The sequence below is a fragment of the Nicotiana tabacum genome, chromosome 23 (genome assembly GCF_000715075.1).
Source record: "Nicotiana tabacum cultivar K326 chromosome 23, ASM71507v2, whole genome shotgun sequence".
NCBI classification, from domain to species: Eukaryota; Viridiplantae; Streptophyta; class Magnoliopsida; order Solanales; family Solanaceae; genus Nicotiana; species Nicotiana tabacum.
Genome location: NC_134102.1, coordinates 96,374,182 through 96,383,067, shown reverse-complemented (window position 1 = coordinate 96,383,067; position 8,886 = coordinate 96,374,182). Strand labels below are relative to the sequence as shown.

At 32.7% G+C, this 8,886-nt stretch overlaps 1 pseudogene; it reads right to left on the bottom strand.

Annotated features, from left to right (window-relative positions):
- Positions 1 to 3,323: 3,323 nt before the first annotated feature.
- On the bottom strand, positions 3,324 to 8,050 carry LOC107825193 (histidine decarboxylase-like; annotated as a pseudogene).
- Positions 8,051 to 8,886: the final 836 nt, after the last annotated feature.

The following is an 8,886-nucleotide window of genomic DNA, read 5'->3' as shown; positions in this document are numbered from 1 at the left end:
TAACTTAGTCACGTAGCTAATTTCTAAGTCCCCGGCAACGGCGCCAAAAACTTGTTGCGACCAAACACACTCACGCAAGTATACGCGGTCGTCAAGTAATAAAGTGACTCAAAGTCGGATGTCGAACCCACGAGGACTTATGATTAACTATTAACTAAATTAGCCTATCTTAATTATCTAAACAAGAATTAAATCTAAAAATATTTTATTCTAACTAATTAAATAAGAATAATATAAATAATAAACTTTGAACAGAGAAAGAGCAGACTTTTATGATATCAATGTAATGAAAACGATCTAGGGTTATGGGCTATCTAACAATCCTATTGTATTCTTCAATTGAATTGACCGACTAATTTATCTAGCTTATTGGTTGACAGGGTTAATGCTCATAAGAATCTGTCGAGTTCTTACTCGCCTATTCAAGCTAACCTAACGCCTATATGTCTATGGAGTTAGAATCAACAAGAACGCATTTATAATTCCTGTAAATCAACCAAGCAAGGCAATTAGGTATATGTCTATCCTAACTACGAATCCGTTCCCCGATGCCCGAGTTCAAGAACTTGCCCTACTCAATCCTATATGCAATATAGAATTCCCACTTTCGAGTTCAATTCTAGATTCGTAGATAATATTCAATTGATGATCAAGCAATTAAATAATTAAGTGCAAGATTGAATAAATAAACTAATATGATAAATCAAGAAGTCAAAATCAATATCCGAATAACAATAGTCATGAAAGAACCACAACCCTAAAACGTGAAGTTTAGCTCCACATAGACATGGTAGCCAAACAACAAATCATATAAAGAAACATAAAGATTACTAAGTTTGGTGGGAGAAAGAAGAAACTTGATGAATTCCGGCCTCCACAGCTTTGTCGTGGCTTTTTCCCCCTTCCCAATATGTTAGATAACCTCAAAGAGGCGTTTTTAGCTTATATATTGCGTACAAAAGTCGTGGGCCAAAGCTCTCCTATTCCTAGTCCAAATCGGCTTCAGGGGTTGATGCTAAGGTGGATGCGACGCATCCACCTTGTCCTCCATTTCAATTTTTTGCCTGCGAAGGTGGACGCGACGCATCCAGCTTCACTTCTACTTCCCAGTTTCGCATGCGATGGCAGACGCGATGGCCCAACTTCACTGCTAAGGTTGCATGCATGATGATGTTTTCCTAGGTTGGATGCGACGCATCCAACCCTTCTTCCTCTAGCTAAACCACCTTTTCTTCATATTTTGCACTCCGAACACCTTAAATCGTCACACATAACTTAATTAGTCATCTTTCTTAAGTCCAAAATGACCCGTTGAGCATCTGAAACTCACCTGAGCCCTCAGGGCTCCAAACCAACACATGCACACAAATCTTAAAACATCATACGAACTTTCTTACAGGATCAAATCGTCAAAATAACTTCTTGAACTACGAATTGAACCCCAAATAGAATGAAATTTTCAAGAAAAATTTAAAACATATATTTTTACAACTAGACGTTCGAATCACGTCAAATTAACTCTGTTTCTCACAAAATTCGGCAGACAAGTTATAAATATTATAATGGACCTATTACGGCCCAGGAACAAAAATACGGACCCGGTGTCAATAAATCCAACACCAGTAATTTTTTAAAAATCATTAAGCTTTCAAACTTTTAATTTTTCATCAAAATTCTATATCTCGGGTTAGGGACCTCGGAATTCGATTTCGAGCATACGCCCAAGTCCCAAATCACGATACGGATCTACCGGAACTGTCAACACACTGATCCGAGTCCGTTTGCTCAAAAGGTTGACCAAAGTCAACTCAGTTGAGTTTGAAAGCTCTATTTCACATTTTAATCTATTTTTCACACAAAAACTTTTCGAAAAATTATACGGACTGCACACATAAGTCGAGGAGTGATAAATAGTTCTTTTATAGGTCTTAAAATATATAATTAATTATTAAATTTAAAGATGACATTTTGGATCATCATAAATTATGAGCTAAATATTAAATGTTGTGCCGGAACAAATTGATCCTCATTTAAACTAAAATTGGAATTTAAAAAAAACAGTTGAAGCTTCCTAAATTTCATTTCACCAATGACACCGTTGAGCTTTTATAATTCAAATACTCTCATACTATAAGAATTGACTGACACTTGACAAAAATATACTAACATATTAATCAAGGTGATTGGTCCTGTCATTACCCTTGAAAATTTAAAGAATAAAAATTTTCAACTCAAATTTAATCAACTATGCTCCTTAATCAACAAAAAATAATAAAATAAAATAAAATAAATAAGAGTTAATTTAATCCATACTCATCATATATATTGGCAGTACAATGCAATAAAAAATTCCAACTCAAATTTATTCGAAAAACTCTTGTGAATGAAAACTCATAATATAGATAATTTAGAGGAAGATAAACAATAGAAGAATAGACACATAAAAGAAGAAAGATCAGGACTAAAAATACAAACATACCCAGATGATTAATTCAAAATTAACACTACTTAAATACAATCACATACAATGATGGTGATGATAGAGATTTGATATTATTTTCTGATTTTTTTTGGCACATCAGGAAAAGTATCAAAATCATTGGCCTCGGGAAAGACTAATATTCGTACATAAGGAAATAATGATAAAGCGGCTAACTCATACAATTAAAGCAAGACGGAATGCTTAGTTCATCTGAATACAACCGCATATAGTGTTATGTGAAGTAGTTCATCTTGGTTATTTTCAATGGAAAACTTTTTCCAAATTTTTTTTATTGGCCATTCATATTGCTTCATATGAATATGAATCTTTTCTGAAAATAGAACTCTATTAGGAGTTTGTTTTAGTGTCTTCCTTATGTGGGAGATTGTAATATCTAATTGCATTGAAAAGAAATAGGAGTAACAAAATGTCATAGTGGAAAATTCATAGTAGATCTCAAAATCTTAAATATTAGTTAAGTAAAAAAATAAAAATATTAATTGTGATTCTTTATTCCCTTTTTAACCTACGTACTTAAAGGAAAAACCCCTCCTAAAGTGATATGAATCGACCTTAATGAGTTTGAAACCTACTCATTCTCTTCCTCCATTTCCTTTTAAATCTTACTAAAATTTTAATTTTTTTTAATAAGAAAACAAACTCTAAATATCTATTTTACAATTTTATCCAACACAGAATATTTATACGAAGGGTAAAAAAAGTGAACGACAGGTACTCTTAATAAATTAATAACATACAACAAAAGAAGAATCAAACAATATGGGAGAGTGTTCTACATATGAACAAGTCCCATTTTAGTTGAATAAGATGATAATGCAACTCAAGCAGAAAACCAACTTTTTTTCTCAAAAAGATTAAACACAAATAAGTTTAAGGTCTTTTATTTATTAAAAGTTTGGCGTTATATCACCAATTTTATTGCGCCACCTCTGCATAAAAGCATACTCCAAATCTACGACCATTCCAAGTCTCATCTTGTAAGGAATTCAATGACGCATCTTCTGTTTGGAGCAAATACAATTTTGAGAACCAATATCATCTGCTAGGCAAGGAGGCACAGTTGTTCCAACCTGGTACCATTTTCCCTCTCCTGCATTAAATCCTTGAAAAAACTGTCTATTGTTTCTCTTGTGATGCCCGGCATGATTACAACATGTGCCATATCTCTTGTGCAAGACAGTTGCCAATGACGAATGAACTTAGGGTCATTAGGTCGTTCAAAGACAACGATAATGCTACACTCATTGAGCATAGCGTTAATTCCTGCTTTATGAAGTCGACCTTTCAAATATCGGGCATTTTCGTTGCACATTTTGGCATCTTGTTGCAATCCGGCACGGCCTTTCATGCATAAACTGTACCATAAGAATATTGGTGCCAAGCCATTTCGACTACCAGAAGTTGTAGCATCAACGGAAGCAATGTACTCGATTTTTGTTGAGAGACTAGTAATGTAACCTTTCCTTGTTATCTGAATGCCACAAGGCATTGGACATCCCAAGAATTTGTGGCCTGAAATTGAAACACTGCCTATTGGCTTCTTGAAGGTAATTGTTTTCACCTGTTGTCAAATATAATAGAGAACTAGGTCACTTTCTATTTGTTCCATTGATGGGAATTTTTTTAAAGAAAATATATAACGGATTATAAAGTAATCTTACATGTTGGATAAATGGGACAATTAGCCCATATAGTGCAGCGTCACAATGGATGTAATATCTATCATTGGAATAACCACATTTTTGAAGTATTTGTAGGACCAGATCAAGATCATCAATAGCTCCTTTGAAGGTAGTTCCTAAATTATTGTTAAAAGTAGTAGTATTCCACGTATGAGAATGGGAAGATTACTTGACCATATATTGAAGTTTGGAAGATAAAGGATCTTATAATAATATTTATCAATATTGATATTGATGATGGCTGGTTTGTTCTTGTTGAGAAGTAACTTTGATCTCAAATCTGCATAATCAATCTCCCCATTGACTAAAGTATTGATGGTCTCTATCTCCATTCTGTACATTCTTGCTGCTTTAAAAATCGAGTAATGTGAATCCTTTGATGCATATATTATCCCAGTGGGATGTAACTCTCTTCTGCACAAATAATATTGAAATGGTAAAAGTGAAATACATCATTTGAATATGAGGTCTCTAAATGTGTACATAATTCTTTTTTTTAGATCAAGTATAAATATTGTAGAATGTCTCCAAGTGCAAAATAGGTCTGTCTGACTATTCTATAACAACAATTATGTCTCTGTCCCAAATAAGTTAGGCTCAACTATATAAATCTTCACTGATGATCTTATTCCATTTAAACTCATTTCAGGCCAAAGTTAATTATATATGTACTAGACCTCATCAACTCCTCATAGAGGCGGATCTAGTGTGACAGTTACGGGTTCAATTGAACCTATAACTTTCGACGCGGAGTAGAAATTTATGTATAAAAATTTATTAAAATTGCAAATAAATAGATTTGAACCCATAACTTTAAATATATAATGGGTTAAATATTAAAAATCTTAAAAATTGCACGATAAAATTTAAATCCTGAATCCATCTCTGACTCCTCAAGTGATGGACTCTTAAATTGGAAGTAGAAGAAACTGTCTATCAATGGAGATGGTAAAGTGATACCTACCCAATCAAAAGACCATGGAGATTTCCCTCTGTGCCACCATTGGTAATGTATCCCCAATATTCATCCTTCTCAATTTCCCATAGTTGCGCAAACCAATCTAAAACAGCCACTTCAAAATCTTTTGAATGGAAATCAACAGTGTTCTGAGTGAAGGGATCCCCGCAGTTGTTCAAGTGGAATTGCAAAAGTGGAGCTAAAGCAGCATGATGCTCGTAACATATATTAACTGGATAACCTGTAAAGAACCCATTTAAAGAGGCTAAGTTTATATCTTTCGAGAACAAGTATGACTAAAAGGTTTTGTTTACATTATTCTTGAAATAGTTTCTCTACTTCTCGTTGTAAAATTAATTTTGGCACATGTACGAAATTAACTAATAATCTACATATTTTTTAGGGATAATACGTAAGATACTCCCTGAACTTTTCCAGCTAAATAAGTTTCCTACTCAACTTTTACGGGTGTCCTAGTACCTCCTTATCGTTGGCCAAAGTAATTTTAATACCGCCCTCAAAGCTGAAAACCAGATTTTATCCTAGTTGTGTAGACACATGTCATTTGCTTGATTTTTACATTTTTTTCCTTAGACTAATTCAACAATAACCACCCCCTTCCCGAAAATTCTCCAAACAACCATCATCCCTAAAATTCAACAGTTTCACACCCTAATTAAAAAGATTTTCAGATTTCAAACAACTACAAATTGTAATAAATCACCGTCCAATTTCTTTCAACCATTTTTAGCCATTGAAGACCGTCCAACTAGATTCAAAAATCAACAATACAATCCATTTATTTTTCAGATTTTATCATCTTTTACTTCTTTTCATTACCAAATTTGAGTTTTTTTCTTGTGGGGGAAAAAGGCAGCATATTCAGAGCTAAAATTAAGAACGCATTACTGTTGGGTTTAAAAAATATGAACTAATGGGTGTCAGAAATTGAAAGAGAAAATAGAAAAAGTAGAAATTAGGTTGCCTTTAATAATAACATTTATAGAATTAAATATGTACCCAATATTAATTAAGGAACACGGTGAAAGAATTAAAGGAGTAGTAGACTAGCAATAACTAAGTAGAAGAAAAAGGAGTTAGGTGAAGTTTCGACAAACTAAAGAGTTAAGTGGAGCTTTTGATTTGGAATTTGAGAATAAGAAGAAAACAAAGAAAATAAAGAAAGAAGATATGTGGGGATTAAGAAGAGAAAGGAGAAGAGGAAAAAGGAAGAAGATAAAGGAGAACAGAAAAAGAAAAAGAAATAAAAGAACAAAGAATAAGAAAATAAACAATGCAAAAAATATTTAATAATAAATATATAAGTGCAATTAGTTGATAACATTCTATTAAAAGATAACACGTGCATAGTTTAATTATTTTTTAATATTTTTTCTTGCCTTTCACGCGCATATAAAAATGTGATAACATATTCTTTGCCAAATCAGCTTTGAGGATGGTATTAAATTCACTTTGAGAAATAATAGAGAAGTACTGTGTCACCCGTAAAAGTTGAGTAGAAACGCAGGAAAGACAAAATCGGAGAATCTTATATATTATCCCTATTTTTTAATAATTAATACTTAATGGACTTCAAAAATATATTGCATGCATGGGTACCCATTAGTTGTCATTGGTGCTGTTAGTTGTCGGAACTGGGAAGTACTCAATACTAAAAGTAGTACAAATAGTGGAACACAAACTATTAGAAACGTGTGGAGAATTGGGCACATCACTATTGTGGCATGTGGGAGAAGGTAGTTAGGGTGACAAAATATGAGGTAGATATTTAATACTCCTCTCACCTGAAAAAGTTTGTCACACTTTATCTTTTCATGAGATATCACATTGCCTTGTTTCATTTTAAAAGTTAAGTTTTTTTATTCCAAAAATATGCTTCAATTATAGGCAAATACGTATGATGGTAAGAGAGGGTTCTAGTAACTCAAGGAACAGTTGAATAAACATGAAAAACTTTAATTTCCTATGTGTCCACCCTGATGAAAGAGAGAGCTCCGCGGGCGGATCTGGTGCAAAAGTTATGGATTTACGTGAACTTAGTAACTTTCACATAAATTTTATATTTGTATTAAAAAATTCATTAAAAGTACAAAAATATTTAGTTTGGAACTCAATTCACTGTCCAGTTATATTGAATTCTAACAACGAAAAATCAAACAAGAAATTCTTTGATGAACAAATGTGTTAATTAAAGTGATTGCATTACTCTACGTTTAGGTAAGCACTTACCGAAATTAAGGCCAAATTAGGATATCCATAGTCTCTTTTCTGTGGATATATATGTTATCCCTTTCGGGAGGGATAGCAAAGAACATTATCATACTTCATGGCTTCATGCAACTATAGTTGTTGATCTCGCGTCCATCCAAAGATATTTAGCCTTCCAATCTATAGACCTTAGCTTACTAGTCTTTTAATTTTATTTTGTTAAATTGTGTATAAAAGTTAGAGTGATAGCTATATATTTATAGAAAAGACCACTGATCATATATTTACCTATATGATATTCTGTCCGATGGGATAATGTCTCTATATATTGAGTCAAAATTCTGTCAAGTTCTTGCGAAAATGTCTTATTATCTTTACTATCAGGTTCCACCACACTGAGATTCAAATTCTCTCGTAGTGGCGTTGGCGCGTTGATTTCACCTTTTGTTGGGACAATCATTATGTCAAACTCCTATCTCATAAACACAAAAGAAGAAATTTCAATTAAAAAAATCTTTTATGATTTGAAATGAAATGAGTATTAGGTTAATTTTATTATAAAATAATATAATAGTGAGTTGGCTCGTCTTTGAACTTGAGTATAAAAGAAAATACTATAGAAAAAAATTGAACATGAATATTACGTACCCTTTCAAATCCCATTCTCAGAGCTAAAGAGGTGTCTCTATCTGAAATTATTGGGATTAGTCAGAATAGTCTCAAAGAGATGAAGTTTTTGCGCATCTCACTTCATTTGGTTCCTCCAATTTATAACAATTGAAAGTTGCTTTCCCTTCCTTAACTTTTGTTTGGTGAAATCTTAATTTTTTCCTCGGTCGGGTTGGGGACATTAAAGGAAATTAAAATATCTTTCATGGAAATGAACAACGTGCCCCTATAGTTAGTGGTCCAATTTTTCCTTCACGTGAGCTTTGTAAAAAATGTTTTTCACCGCAAGGAGAGAGAGGGAAGATGTGTATAATTTTTATGTTACGTTTGAAATTAGAATTTGAAAATTTTGAGTTCATTTTAGGTGACAACATTAGATGTTAGTAATTGGATTCTGAATTTGGTTTTTGTATATATGTTTAACCGAAAAATGAATAGAGTTAAATTTATACGTAGTTTTAAGGATATGTGATATAAATTGATACAAATCGGGAAAGATACATAAATGTGTATTGAAATTAGTTATAAAAGAAATGAATGCAAAACCAGATGAACTAATTAGCCTAGGCCTTCAAGTTTAATGACCTCCAAATCGGGTGAAGAACGATTGATAGAAGAAATAATTTTACTAAAATACCAAAAGCCACCAAAAAAATAGTATTGGCCCTGTTTTCCGTATATATTAGAATGAATGTGTGTCTCAATTAATGTGTCCTTACAAATGATAACCACTCTTAATTTAGTGGGGGAATCTCATTTTGAGTATAATTAAAAATACATAGTGGGGATCCCATGATAGACTAATTAATTAACTTTTCCTTGATTTCCGCTGAGATTTTCTCCCC